At 40.0% G+C, this 16,322-nt stretch overlaps 1 protein-coding gene across 4 annotated transcripts in view; it reads left to right on the forward strand.

Moving 5' to 3' along the window:
• Positions 1-16,322, forward strand: part of unc5a (unc-5 netrin receptor A) — a 130,574-nt gene that overhangs the window by 50,274 nt on the left and 63,978 nt on the right. The window lies entirely within an intron of this gene.

Here is a 16,322-nt window from a genome sequence, read left to right on the forward strand (position 1 = left end):
ATTAATATGACAGTTTAAGGATTGCATGTAATGGTGCTTTAATCCTGCACAATCACTGCGAAGTGATGGCAGTTTTAATCCCATATTACCATTCAAATAAGAATATGTTATCCTGTAGGACTAATCTTCAATCGTAACCAACATGTCCTGCATACGTGTCTACTAAAGCGCGGATGTGTCTTGATCTGGACTGTTGCTTCCCCTCCCTGCTGAGATGACAGAAATCTTACAATATGACGAGCAGCGACGTGAATGTGAACAAGGATTAGCAGCGCGAGTGGCCTGAACTTGTGAATAGACTTACTACTAGAACCAAAGGGAACTCTATATCACGCTGTGTTATAGGCAAAATGGGAGCTGTCCATGGCACTAATTTTCACCAATTAGGTCATGCAGTCTTAACAGTGGATCTAGGCCTGCAGTCCTTGGCGGTGCAGAAATCTTGTTGCCGGCTGAGGTTTTTTTATTAATGGAGGACTTCCTGCTCCTAGCCAGGTGGAAGCAGAGCAGTAATAAATGTGGCCCAATATATCATCTGCACCACATTACAGGGGAGCTGGGGGTGATTATTCATGCCGGCAGGGGCATGAACAGACCTTTCAGGGGTTCATGCGCTCAAAACCTTGAAAAGGGCGTCTCCCTTATCTTTCTCAACAGTGTGGGTAGTCCTCTCCATGTCTCTGATGTTGTTGCTTCAACTTATCTGGTCGTAAACGCAGAGAAATCCACGACATCAGACCTTCATAATGGGAAATGTGCGGTCTTTTGTTTGTTTTTGTTTTTTCCCAGCTGATTACTTGATGAGTCTGGATTGGTTTTCACATGTATCTGTCAGAGTCCTTTGTTTGTTTTCATGCATTTACTGTAATCATTGAATTCTTTAACCTTAATCATCGGTGTCATTCACGGCAGCATGCAATTTGTAGTGTTTGCGTTATATTGTCAACTCTTCAGCCTGCATTCGTACAGCCTATTCTATTAAGCCTCACTGAATCTTAAGTCCTAGAATTAGCTTCTCAGACGGGTGTAATCAAGACTGCAATTACCGTGCTCGCAGTGAATCAACTTTTTCCCCATCAGCCACATTCTTGGACTCAATTAAAGCCAGCATTTCTACAGTCATTTAGTCGGGGACCAGGGAGATGATGGTATTGTGAGCAGCGGGACGCACGTTGAAGGTAGATGGGGCGTTATGTTTGGAGCGGCCCGTGTTTACTGTCTGTTTGCGGCTATCAGGGCACACACAGAGACAGATGAGGTACAACAGCTGGCCCTAATGCGTGTTGGGTAGGATCAGCCCGGCCCAGTCACAGCACATCAATAGACCCATACGTTAGCTGACAGGTAGAGCACTAAAATGTGCTCGTCTAGCAGGTGTCATGGGCCGGGCCCCAGCACAGGTGATAGGAAAATAGGCAATCTGTCTTTCCACCGGAGAGGTATGGTGACGGGGATGTTGGGTTGCCATCGGACATCAGAACTTTGATCCTTCACAACAAAGAACAAAAGGGCTGTTTTACACAGTGACAAACATTCATAACCTCGCAACACTTTTCCTCAAATGACTGCAGGGACCAGCCAGGTGGTGGCTGGGCTGATGTTCAGCCTCAGTGTCAGGCTGGATGTGTCACTTATGATCAGTCCTCACGGTACAGATGTTTTTGTTCTTTTTTGTACTTTATGTAACAATCTAAACATTTTAACTGTTTCATTCCTTGAGCTTGTTTGTCTCTGTTTTCATGTCTCCATTTAGAATTAAAGCACCCACTCTGCTTTACCTTGTCTATCATTATGTACAGTGACAGGCTATAATTTGATCAAAATGCAACAAAGAGGAATTTTGTTTTGCACATTGAGGCTAACGTGTGTATTTTGAAAGCTCCATTATACTGTAAATTACAAGTTTGGCTGACTGAAAAAAAAAAAAAATGTATCATTACAATGTAGATTTCATGGAAGTGCGTTTAAACAGATTGCATCCTCCTGAGGTTGTTATTTTTTTTAACTACAAATTACTAATATCTTCAAAATGAATAGTTCAATACTTATTACGATATGATAATAACAATAGTCTCCGTATTTGCTTGTACTACTTCTAATGCCTTTTGACATTTACCCTGCAAACTAAATTTATGCAGCACAGAAAGGATAATAACTACAGTGCATTTATTATACATGTGGATTTAATTACAGAAGTAGAGTAACAAAGTATTGAATAGATAATACCACAGTATTTTTTTATTTTTTTATTTATCAGTGTGGTTCCATCAAAAAAAAAACAGCTCCTGATACTAAATCTGAGAGCAGCGGATACAATCAGCTTTTATCTGCTGAAGCATGGTGACAAGTGCTTTAACATTTCAGTCATTGGAGCAGATGATCTTAAAAACAGTGAAAATAACATGACAGCATCGTCTGTGAAACATAATTCTGTCTGAAATATCTTTATTTTGCACTTTGTTGTTTCCCCACTCCGCCTTTTCTTTTGTATTAAACAGCTGTGGTGGCTCATATTTATCCATAGAAGGGGCCATTGTTTGAGTCAGATGAGTTGAGTGCAGATCATATCAGGATCAAGAGCATTTTATTCAGTATGCACGATAAAAGCAGGAATTTTGTCATGATCACATTAGTCAGCTTCGTGGATAAAAATAATTATGGGTAAATGAAGTGTGTTGGCACAATACATATCACTCCATGTCTACACTGCAGTACATCTTCCAGTTGGCTATAAGGCTTATAACATCAAACCATATCAGGGCTATGGGTTTTTGGATTAAATGTTGTTGTGTTTTCACACAAGCACTTAAATGCACCATGAAAACAGAGTGTTTTTTAATGTTTTTTGTTTTGTTGTCTCAGCTGCATTGACCACTCAATGATGGAAAATCGACAAAAACAAATATTGACTGCGATTGACGTGTCTGAAATGAACTTGTGCATGTTGATTTTTACATCATAATAACATGAATGAGAGCCGGTGATCGATCTGCTTCTCTTTCTGCACAGTTACAGACTCCTCAGCACCAGGTGTAATGGAGTGAAACATTTCTTTTTAGGGTGCACAATAAAATCAATTCATTTGCACTCACTGTAGTTTGGAAGCAGGGCTCTGCTTGCTGTTGTTTCTGTTAAATTTTCCTTCAGTAGTTTTTTCCCAGTTGCTTTTACAGGCTTATACTTGTTTTAGCTTATTGTTACTTTTTATTGATTTGTTTCTAGTTCTTAATCTGTCCCTTGTCAGATATGTCTGGTTTTTAAATGTATTTTTGCCATGTTGCAAACCAAATTCCCATATGGGACAATAAATTATTGAACTGAAAAAAGATCAATGTAATTGTAGCTAACAAGATAAATGTAAAAAAGAATGCTTTGTAAATGACGGAAGGCATATTTCTTTACTAGCAGAGAAAGGCTAGCAGTTTGCCCATACTTCCAGTCTTTAAGCTAAGCTAAACATACAGTATCTTTAATGTGTCTAACTGGTTGCGGAAACATGAAATTAACATGATCTAACTCCTGACGGACAAGGAAAAGCAAATTTAGCAAATTCAAGGACTGATCCTTAAGATGCTTAAAATGCACTTCAACGTTTTGCCCATTTGCAAAACTAAACCTCTGAAACCTTTTGCTGAAGTTTTGCTGCATTGTTCTTTGGGCAGTAGCAGAAGGGAGAAAAAAATGGCCTTTTGATGATTTGACTGACAAAATATACACACACATATGTGTGTTTGTGTGTGTATGTATATATATATATATATATATATTATATATATATATATATATTATATATATATATATATATTATATATATATATATATATATATATATGTATGTGTGTGTGTGTGTGTGTGTGTGTGTGTGTGTGTGTGTATATAATTTTTTATTTTTTTCTAGCTGTCTTCGTCCTCATATCCATTCTTCTGAAAAAAGACTTGACTAATGTACTAATGTGTGGGTAGCAGGCGGTTACCTGGAAGCCAGACTGTGTCCTGGTCTATAAGAGGAAGGAAGTGGCCCAACATTTAGACAGAGAGTATCTTAAAGTGAAATAAGGCCTGTCGTGCTAAATTCAGTATGCAGTAACATTTCCCTTTTTCAAATTCTGAATTGTCATTTAAACCAAATTCACTGGGTGGTTCCTCTGTACACATCCTGTCAGAGTCATCACCTGCCTTGCATTTCAAAGCAGTTCCCAAAAAAAAAACCTTGAATACCACTCTATTACCCAAATGACATTCAAATGCTCTCAGAGTGAGCCTATAGTGTGAGACTCCCATTTTCCTGGTACTTTTACAGTCAAACAAGAAAAAGCCCTAATTGCAGTTAGTCAGTTGGACTCTTTTCTATACCCTATACAAGAAAGAACAAAGTGACATGCTGACTCAATTTATGAAAAGTGTTCTTATTAATTTAGATAATGATCTTTCTTGCCGTTGAAGCACTTCCCACTATTTCTCACACTTTCATATACGCATCGGTCGACAGCCCTGATAAGATGTCTCCACTAGACTCATAGCTTGGATTCTGTTGGTATATTTTCTTGCAGCAAAGTGCCTCTTTTCAGATATTTATTGCCAGTCACCTAATGCTTTGCTGTTGTTCATGCACATTATAGGGTTGGATGTGGAAGCCATTTCTGTCTCTGTAATGTCGACCACAGCCATCAAGGCTCTTTATGGATTTGGGAATGCGGGGAGGAGGAAAAACTCAGACCAGATATTGTTGCCATCGTTGAGGGAACTCAGGAACAGGGTCTGCTGTGCTCAACATGTACGCTGCCACAACAAAGCAAACATGCTGAATTTGTCCTCATAGTGTTTTTTAGTATTTGAGTATTGTTGAATGAGGCTGTAATCTCTCTGCAGATGTTAGTGGGGGGGGGGAAGCTGACCATTGTGTTGGCATATTCAGTTTCCCTTAGCGTCAGTTGAGCCTGCTGGAGCTCAGTCTCTTTGTTACAGCTGCATTGAAGACTTCATTGTATTGACATTGACTTGAAAACAAAACATTTACTACCAATATAAGAGTGCTGCACTGCTACTCCTCCATATAAAGACATGTTTATGGTAATTCTACTGTTAGATTTTACAGACTGTTGCAGGAGGACGCAGCCTGTAAAGCAGATATGTGTGTGGGCGGCATCATAGTCACCTGCTTGTATTTGCAGTTTTGTCTATTTCTAGTTAACTAAATTTTGGAGATGTTATTACATCCTGCCATTTTTAGCACGCTGAACAGTAAATGATTTTCAATTTCAGTATGTAGATAAACAGCCACTGCACAGGTTCAGCATGATAAATTTCTCAAATGTCATTTTAGTTAACTACAGAGCTGAAAAATTGAGTTTTAGACATCTGCAGTAGGGTCACAAAAGGTAGACCTGCATAAATAGCACATGCTTTTATAGACCTAACTTGCCATTTTTACATGTCCACTACTCACAGTTCACCTTATGAACATTAAGCAAAATTATCAAATAAAACGAGATAAGAATGCAAAATAGAAAGTTACAAGAAAGATGAAGACTTTTGGAAAATTCCCATCACCTTCTGTACAATGAGAGCAGCTCCCTCGTTATCAGACGGTGCATGTCTTCAGCCCTTATTTGCAGTGAGGTGTTATTAGCAGCGTAGCGGCGCTGTCCCACCTCATCACATCATCTGTCAGAAGATCATCAGTTGCCGTAACGGCCCGGGAGGAAGATCCCTGTGTGCTGCTTATCTGGTTCAGACACACATAACCTCTTATCCTCGGGAGAGGAGGAAAGTACATTTACTCAAGTGCTATAGTGTGGTTTTGATGCGCTGGTACTTTGCTGAGTTTCTCCATTGTCTGAGAATTTATAATTTTCCATTACCTTTCTAAGAGAATTTTATTTTGTGCTCCGTTAGTGTAGTCACTAGTTGCGTCACATAATAACATTTTACATGAAACACATATGAAAACACCATAAAGGCAGATGCTGTGCTCAAGTTTATATGATCCAGCAGTATATGAGGTTATTAATGGGAACATCACCTGCACCAGCTACCACATTAAAATGCTACTTGCATGTTGACACATAAATAATTTACCATCATGAAAAGGTCCATGGATCAGAATAAATATTGATGTAAAATGGAAACTTTTGCATTATGATGCTGCTAATTTCACTTAAGTAAAAGTTTGAAAGGACAAGTCTGGTGATATTTTATCATCTATTGTCAACAAATCTCATGAAAAGTCAACAACCAACAAAAAAACTGATCCTACTAATAAATATTGTATTTATGTCCCAAACTTTATACACTTAGATTATTCCTCTGTGCCCTGGAGCTCCACTGTTGTCCGAAAACTATTAAAAACATATCAGTGAGCTACAATGTTGACAGGCTGACATGTTCTTCCTTTGCCATGAACATGGCCTCTGTAATTTGTTTTGAGCAAATCCCACATACAATATTCTGGGGCTTTCCCATTTGGGAAAGTGTGTCCAAACTTTTGACAGGTGCTAGATACTCACAAGAGCACCAAATGTGTATTAATCCACAACTGAAAATAGTTCCCAATAAGTACCCAATTTATTCCTGTCTGTATAATGTTACCCTGAAACTACAGTGTCCAGATGTTTCACATCATTCTTAAGCTTCTTTAGTAAAATGAAAACATGTCGGTGACTTGTTTTTAAAAAATTTACATCTTCATTTGGAACAAATGGGATTGGGGCTGAGTGTGTCAGACAGGAAATTGATGTCAGAAAGTAACAAGAGGTGGACACAACACATTACTGATATTCCATTAAATACTGTACTTCCACCAGCGGAAAATAAACAATATATCTGTGACTGTCTAAAATGAATTGTTCCTCCATAATTCTTCATTGTCCTTAATTACCCTCTAAATTTTCTGCTTTAAAACATTATAAACTCACTGACACACTATTTATCCTTAAACACTCCATTTAGTATCTCTTTGAAGGAAATTGATAAGGCGAAAAAATACATTTATTTTCCGAGGACAAAGTGTAAGTAGTTGTGTGTCACAGGTGTGGGGAATTGCATTGTGAAGGCATCAGCAGTCTGAGACTAAAGTAGCTTAAAGCCTATAACATTACATCTGATCTGCTGGGTTAAGGCAGAACAAGCACTGCGCTCAAGTGTGGTGCCATCGCTTCCCTTTCCCACTTTTAGCTTCAGTGATGTTAAAGCAAAAGAAATTAAACTGTCAGGTAAAAAAAAAAAATCAGGAGGAACATCAGCTCCATTTGAGGAGGAGGACATTTTATTTGGATCACTTGGTGAGCAGCTGGTCCTCTTCTTCTCCCATTATCATTTTCTTTAAACCTTGTGTGCAGTGTATTTAATTTTCACCTGATGTCTGCAGTGACTGCACACTGCCCTGCATCATTATCATTATATGCACCTATTAGTGTACAGGGTTGTGTGTTGTAAGGGTTCCATTTAAACTTCATCACTCTTAATGTACATGTCTAGGTTAGGAGTCATGTACAGATTACAGGAGTGATTACCAATGCGCAGAGAAAGGTCAAGTAACATGACTCATTCTGAAAGAGGAAAATATTCATTAAAGTGAGGAGGCTGAGCTGTTGAACCAGCTGCCATCACTGGGATTTTGACAGGACATTATCTGGATCTGGATCAGCATTGTGTTTTTGCCTGAGTTGGTGTGAATCTTACATGTGGCTGCTGTCATGGACTCAGGACTTAATTTATTCACCAAAGTTTGGGGTTTCATATATAATTTTTCTTTTTTTTCTTTTTTTTTTTTTTTTTAATTGTCAAATTCATTTTTTCAGGTATGGAGGAGGAGTTGTGTTTTGTTTGCAAGCAGCGCTTCTTCCAAAACCGATTTGTATTCATACATTGCTAAATCACAGACACCAGTGTGTCTTTGCGTTTGGTTGTGATGTCAGGAGGACTGGAGGGAGCTGAGGTGGGGGAATAAATAAATAAAAATGGAGAGGATAATCAGAGGGCTGTTCGGGTTGAAATGAGTTTCCCCCTCTGCTCGCTGCTTCTGCCTTCGACTGATACCCTAAACACATGTAGAGTTCAGATGTGCTTTGGTTTGCTCTGGAGGGAAAGTCATATCAGATAACCAGCTCTGTCTTTCATTTCTAGACAGGTTCACACTTATCTACATAATTCCCAGTTATATTTCTTTTTCGGGTCCGGAGCCCCTGGATCCGAGTCTCTGCCACTTATGAACATGTGACATTGTGGTAAAAAGCATTTGTCGTTTGATAATAGGCTAATGCTGCCATATGTCACTTCTTACCGTCGCGACATTCATTATTCCCGTCACATTCATGGATTATAGAGGCTGGAGTTGGCATTTAATGTAAGTCTCTGGGATATGGAAGACTTCGCATACGTGTTTTGGCTTGTAACGTGAGCAAAGACAATTAGTAGCCATGCTAGCAGCATGGCAATGTCATTCTGTTGGTCAGAAACATCTCAATAATTATTGGATGCACTGTCGTGAAAACACAGATGTTCATGTTGCCCAGAGGTTGAATTCTGATTCAGTTGGTTGTTTCATTTCATTTCATTCATTGGTTTAATGCTTTAGTTTATGATGAAATACTTGGAAAACTAATCATCCTCCTATCACTTTCAGCTGCACTTTGTTTTAATGCTAGTTAGCGAATGTCAGCATGCTAAATAAAATGGTTACTATGGTAAAGTATTGGCCCGGTTTAAAACTGGTATTGACATGGCAACTCTACATTTGGATAAATTATCTGAATATTGACATCCAGTCCACCGGCCTTTTGTTTACACCTAGTATTAATAAGCATCTTAGGTATCTGAATTCTGCATGTATTGTGGTCAGATGCTTGCCTAAGCTAGCAGAGAAAGGCTAAAGAGAGAGTTAAGCGACCTTTTGTCTTGCTAAGCAGATTTTCTTCTTGTTAAGAATGTGGTCACACTGTGCAGATTGCATTTACACCTCCCTGAGATTGAATCACAATTCAAGCCAGAGCCATCACAATCGGTTCGCAGTGTGTTCTGCGCGTTTTTACAGCTGCCAATTAACATGTATTTTTCCTTACTCAGATAGGATATCGAGAAACATATCACATTTTGATGCCAGCTAAGGTTACTGATATTCCATTATTTTAAGGTTTATAGCTCCTGATCATTATGGCAGTCTGCCTCACTTTCTGCAGTTTGAATTGCTCCACAGTTGTAAAATGCAGTGTGTGAAACCTCTCATTTTAGCTGCAGGCATATCCGGTAATTAAAGGATTAACTTGGTAATCTAAATTGTCTCTTGTCTTTTCCTTCCTCCTTCCTCCCATTATTTCCTAACATCCATTTCAAAGATTTAAGAATGCCTGCTTTCCCTCTCCGTCTGCGTTTCTGTTTCTTCCCATGCCTGGGCCAAGCTCTGTAATCAACTTGCTTCTGGATAACCTCGTTTCCGGCTAAGCGTAAGGGGACGACAAATCCATGAGCATGTGCGTGCTTTGGATGGCAAAGACTGCGACTGCGTCTGCCCCTCCTGACAGCTCAGGATATCTTCAGTTCCTTTGAGGATAGCGTGTAGTTATTAAGTCAAAATGTGTTTAAATCTCTGTGCCTCTTTTGAAAAAAACATCATGCACTGAACCACCAAACAGGTGCAGCTTTGAAGAATCAGAGGCATTTACATCCTGAGATTTGCTACACCAAGGCATTTTGAATCTTCCTCTAAAATGAGCCAAATCTATCAAGTGTTTCTCCTCATGTCTGTGCAGACTTTGCAGGTTTTTTTTTTTTGTTTTTTTTTTTTTTACTGTGCTTTGTGAAAATATTCTGTAGCCTCTTGAGATAAATTGATTTTTCTGAATTTCTGCAGAGGGATTTTTGTAGTTTTTCTGTGAGATTTGGCTAATTATTTGGCTTAGTTGAAGTGACCTTATACGCTGACAGTATCAAACATTAAATAGCTACATTTTGAAAGCAAAGCTGAGATATTATGCAAGTTTCTGAATGATTTTTCCTCTGCCTAATATGCTGTTTTCAAGGCCAGAAACGTGTCTTTGGCACAAACACTCAGAGGAGCACATCTCTTACTAATAATGCAACTTGATCTTTGCCATCTGGGTTTGAATTATGCATTTTCACCTAAAACTAAGCCCTTCATCTCTTGGGATTTACAATTTAATATGAGGTCATGATCAAAAGTGTATTTTTTTCACAAAGCTCTCAAACTAAACTTACAAATGCCCTACAATTTATTATTACACAGGGCGGCATATATGTAACTTAAGAAAATACCCAAGTTTATGTTGTTACTGAATTATTCAATGTTTTTATCAGTCACAACCAGTGATTGCACTGCTGATGGAGACAACTGATTGTTTGAGAGGCTGATGCAGCCATGAAACTGGATTGTCTGAGGAAACATCTGGAAGTGACTGGGGACAGAGCATCAGCTGTGGCACTTGAGTGATGAATATGGATATTTCTTTCAATCAGAAGAGTCGGTCCACACAGTCTTGTCTTAATGATGCCTCTAAGAATAGGAATACAGTTTCTGAATCACAGGTGTAACCATGTAACTATTTAAATTGAAAAGATAAATTTGTCTCATGTTAGCACTCTTGCTGTTATGTACACAAATTCAGACTCCCAGCTGTTGATCCTGTTAGATATCACTTTCAGCCATTTATTCACACACATTTGCAAAACATGCACGTTTGCGCAGACAAATACACTCACACACATGCGGCTTCCCTCACTTACAACTCTCAAAATGTCAGCTTTTTTTTTTTACGTTGACAGGAACTTAAAATGGTCTCATAGGTTTCAAGGCAACTGTGCCTTTCATGACGGCATCGCCTTGAAAGGCAAGCTCAGGCGAAGGGGAGTGTCAGCGCTGGTGGCAAAGGTAGACTGTGTTAAGTTGCTTCCCTGCTTGGACCCCCCTGCTGAGGTGTTGCTTCAAATAGATGACAGGAAAAATTAATAAATAAATAAAAAAAATCAACAAACTGGAATAAGCAGATTGTAAGCTCCTGTTCAAAGGTGTAAGGCTCATTAACATTGCCGCTGTGCACCATATTTACAAAGCTAACGGCTCCAACTTTTTTTCTTTTGTTGACAAACTGTTTAACGACATAAACTAAAAAAACGCATTTAATCATTCAAAGTGCTGCCAGTTTGAGCGATGATGATTTATGTCGCCAGCTTTTGATTGCAATTCTTAAAGTTGACAATGTGACCTGAGCTTCAGTAGCACATCTATCGTGGAAATGTTCCCATCAGGGAACGCAGTTGGCAGCATGTTATTAGTATCCTGAATTAATATATGCACGCAGATGTACAGCCCTGCATCAGTGTACATGCTTAGCAGCCAATTTTCTATTCATTTAAATGGGAGAAGATTATAATAACGTCACATGTGGCATGTGTGAGAATAATTTACATACTCACCCCCGTCCTCACAGTCCCTTCCTCTCCTTCTGCCCTTCATTCCCTGATGTGTAATATTTTCTAAGCCTCTCTGTATCCTTCCACCGCTGATGGAAACGTGATGTGATGAACTTTGGGTTGCTATGGGTTCCATACATGTTTATTTTATGCATCTGAGCCTTTTTGTGTATTTTCAGTGCCAGTGATTGATTGCTTTCCAGACCAACCTTAATGACCAGGGATGTTGCATAGAATCTGAATCTGCTGGTGTATGAGCATTTCTGTGTTAACATGCATTTTTGTTTGCATGCATAATTCTACATCTCTCACTGAGACAAAGACGAAGCTGTTAGTGAACTGCTTTTTCTATTTATTTTTTATTTATTTATTTATTTTGCATGCTTGTGGTCTGTGTGTGTGTGTGTGTGTTTGTGTGTGTGTGTACAGGATAGTACAGGTGTGTGTGTCTGTGTTTGACAGAGAATGAGTGCGTGTGTGGTTGAAGGAGTGCTTGTTGAAGCGTGGTTGTCTCATTGAAAAATGTATTCTGAATCGCAGACATGTGGAGGAGTAAATATTTGTCATCTGAGGACAAACATACATCAGTCAGCCATGCTCTAGATTATATATGATGGTGGAAGGAGCTTCTTTTTTTTCCTTACAGATCCCATTTCTGCTTCTTTCCCAATGTTTAATCACTCCCAGGGTTAATATTGTCAGAGGCTTATTGAAAATATTCCTAACTATACACAAACAATGCTCCTGTTCCCTGAACCCTAAGGCACGTACATTATATTTAGAGTGATTACTAAATAAAGACACTCAGTGGTTTATTATTAAAAGCATGCAGAAAACCACTTGAGCAAACCCAAGCACTCTGAAGGAAAACATCAACCAACAAAGTGGTTGTGACAAATTTGATCTTGGCTTTGTTGTTAATGGCAGCTAAACATGAAATGGTTTAATATTCTGGATAGTAATTTTAATTGAATTAATTTCAGAGGACATTGTAAGGCGCTGATGGTGTCATAAAACACTTGTTATAGCTGCTGTTCATCACTGTGATGTAAATTATGCCCAGTGATTGCTCAATGATGCTTTCCTTCGGGGACATGACGTTGTTAAAAATGAATAAATAAATAAATATAAATATTAAAAAAAAAATAAAAAAAAAAAAGGAAAAAAGAAAATTGTAATTGGCTCCAAAGGGCACACGACGTGCCATGAGGGAGAAACACAAAAGAGGGTTATTTTCTCTCCAGCTATGGTTTTTCTCCCCGCTGACATCCTCATACTGCGGTGCATTCAGCAATTCTGTTCCCTGAGTAGATAATAAGGAGTGAAATTAAAAAATAAATGCTTATTTTACAAATGGCGATAACAAAAGTCGACAGTACGTGGCACATTGACACTAGCAGAGGAGAAGTGAGGAATCATGTGAAGAATTCCATTTCAAGAGGAGACCTGAGATTTGTGTGTGTACAGAGGAAGAAAAAAAGGCACCTACTCCTGGAAAATGATACAGTAAGTGACATTAAAGCAAAAATCTTTATGAAATATTGAAGATAGGTGGTAACAAAAGACATTTACAAAGCTGCAACACTTCACAAATCCTGCGTGCTTTTTAAAATGCAGTGGTGAAGACATATAGAGTTACAGCAGTTACAGGAACAACTTCTTTTTTCTTTTTCTTTTTTTTTTTTTTTTTTTTTCAGATTTTCAAATATATTTCCAAGTGTTTGACTGCATCATAACCACTTCATCATCTCCTCCTCCTGTGGATATACTTGGTCCCTGACTTGGGAGTGGACGTGGCCAGCTGGACAGATGAGACATGGGCGGATGGGGGGTGGGGGGTTGGTTCTGTGTGCTGCAGGAATTCTGCCCTGGACATCATGGCCCAGCACACTGACAGCTGGTGCACCCTTGTTGCGTGTGTGTGTGTGTGTGTGTGTGTGTGTGTGTGTGTGTGTGTGTGTGTGTGTGTGTGTGTGTGTGTGTGTGTGTGTGTGTGTGTGTGTGTGTGTGTGTGTGTGTGTGTGTGTGTGTGTGTGTGTGTGTGTGTGTGTTTGTATGTGTTTTAGGTCAGTTGAATTGTCTCTCGAGAGAATAGCAGCTGCAGACAAATATCAGGTCGTAACCTGATACATTTATTTTGAAAAGTACAAGAATCGAAATTATTCTCCTTGATTCTTTTCATGTAAATGCAGGAAGCCGCACGGTTCGCGTAACGGTCATTGGGCCCCAGCAACACATCCAGCATGTTGTATCAATTAAGTCATCTTCATTGGCCCAATGATCAACAAGGGAGGCATTTAGCGTCCAGTGTTTGTTGTTTGTGTGTGTACAGAATGATCTGGCAACGGGCTCAGATGCATTTAACAATTAATGGCAGCTTTAGCCAATCACATTCAGCGGAACCTAATGCAGTGCCCGTAGTGCTGCTGTATGTCTATTTGATTTGTGCATTGACCCGCAAGAAGTCTGTTAAGTGGCCGATACTCCCCGTGTGTGTGTGTGCGTGTGTGTGTGTGTGTGCGCACGTTGACTTTGAAGTACATTGTGTCGTGACAATAATCTGAGCCAATTTACTACGCATCAGTCCTCCATTATGGGTTTGATATAAAGCAGTGCGTGACTAGAATGCCCTTCCCATAAAATGACAATTTATTTCTCTAAAGAAATTACGTGTTTAACCTCATTAACCTAAAGTGCATCTACTAAAATGGAAGACTTACCCCCACCCCTTTTTGACACACACAGGCACACACACAAACACAAATTGAAAACATCATCAAAAGTTGAGAGATCATGTTGAATGTGACCCCTGCAAATGAGGAGCCAGCGGCGAGTTAACAACATCAGGAGTTCATCAAGTCGTTCTCACAACTCGTCAGGTGTCTCAGGTGGCTTTGGTTTCGCTCTGTGTTTCAACATCATCTGTTCTCTATGAGATGATTAACCTGGCAGGTGTGAGGTGAGTCTCGCCCACTGTTTTACTGAGCTGTCGTCTTCAGTCTGCGGGAAGTACAGAGGGTCAGCCCAGCCGGCTAATAGCCGTGGTCACAAAGCTGGAAGCCGGCCCATTAGAAGGAGGCGCCGTCATTAGGACCAACACACTCTCAAATAACCTGACCTACGTTCCCACGCTGTTTATTAGCAAAGTTTTGGCTCTCAGTTAGAGCAATTATACTCACCATTCATGATGAACTGTGGCCTTTTCCTCGACACCACGGGATGAGAAACACGCACTCACATACATAGTAAATAATGACAGGCAGTTGTGTTGTCCTGAATAGAGAGCTGCTGTATTAATGACATTTTCTTCTCAGCAAATGTGTTGCAATAATAAAGTGTGCTTGGAAAATGGGGGAAAAAAGTGCAAAGTGTCAGCAAGTGATGTATGTCGTTCATTGGACACAGAACATTTAGTTTTCATTAAGAGTTAAACATGTACACAAAACATTAATGGGGTTCAGCGGCAGCAGCAGTGGCGTGCTTCACTGTATCTCATCCTGATGAATTAGCAACTCAGCACACGGGGTGAAAAAAAAAAAAAGAATAAAGAGAGACATTAATATAATGTGTGGTGGGGGAGGAACTGACAGATAATGTCTTTATCCAAAGACTGGTGTTTATGACGCAACGTAATATTATCCCTGACCTGGGCCTCGACAAGCTGCAAGGATGAACGAAGGCTGTGTGAGGGAGGAGAGGAAGCGAGGAGAAGAAAGGTCAGCACGAGTGTTGCCGTTTCATTATGAGAGATGTGGACTCCCGTCCTCTCCTGCTGCACAGGGAGTGATGGAGAAGGTTGTTAATGCCTGGTCTGTCAGCCATATTGGATTCAGGGCAGTAAATTAATATTACTCTCCTTTTAAAGGGGTTTTATTTTGGGATTTACTGGTCTCCCCTGAGTGCCAGTGGTGTAAAGAGGTTATTTCCCTGTTTCTACTCCGTTCTCTGTCCTCTCACTATCTCTTGCACAAGGCTAATATGTTTAGAGAGAGAAAAACTGTGTTCGCGGAGGAAGGGTATGTGTGCTGTAGGCTCAATTGTGTCATTCAGCGTTTGTGTCGAACATTTTTCAGCGAGTGTAAAAGTTGGCTGTAAATCGTGGAATTGTCCCCCTGAAGGACAGCTTGTGTATCTCCACACATTAGATATGTGTCTTCCGGGGCGTCGTGTAGCGTAGTGGTTTAAGCAGGCGCCCCATGTGTAGAGGCTACAGTCCTCGCTGCAGTCGGCCCCGGTTCGAATCCCGCATCGGACGGCCTTTCACTGCATGTCATTCCCCCTCTCTCTGCCTCCCCATTTCCTGTCACTCTCCACTGTGCTGTCCATTAAAAAAGGCATAAAAAGCCCCAAAAAAATATACTTAAAAAAAAAAAAAAAAAGATATGTGTCTTCCCTCTCCTCATGTCTCCTATATGTCATGTGATATTCTGAAAGAATAAAAACTACATCTTCTCTATTTAAGATGTGAGTTTGAGTAAACTGGCTGTCTAGCTGTCAGTCATCTCTAACCTATCTGTCTCTCTCCCTTTCTTGCTTAATGTGGGTAAAGTTAGAGTCCTGGTTGAACAGCCATAAAATACAGTGTGGAGTGGCCTGGTCGCCGAGACGGGATTTACGGCCGCCAGTCCATCAGCGGTGATGTTAAAGGGCTGTGATTAAGAGCTGGAGTAAAGACGTGGACTCCACTACCCCTCCGACCCAGCCAAGAGTACATAGGGACAAGCTCTGTCACTGTCAACTCTCCCCCACACAGCTCTGTCTCTCTTTCACTGTGTCTGTCCATCCATCTTTGTCTCTTTCATGTGCATACGTATGAGCTGCATTTCACCAAGGACACTGAATGTCTGCATTAGATACTTGGTGTCAGCTGCATTTTCACTCAGTCCCCCAGCAGTCAC

Source organism: Seriola aureovittata, chromosome 8, assembly GCF_021018895.1.
Source record: "Seriola aureovittata isolate HTS-2021-v1 ecotype China chromosome 8, ASM2101889v1, whole genome shotgun sequence".
Classification (NCBI taxonomy): domain Eukaryota; kingdom Metazoa; phylum Chordata; class Actinopteri; order Carangiformes; family Carangidae; genus Seriola; species Seriola aureovittata.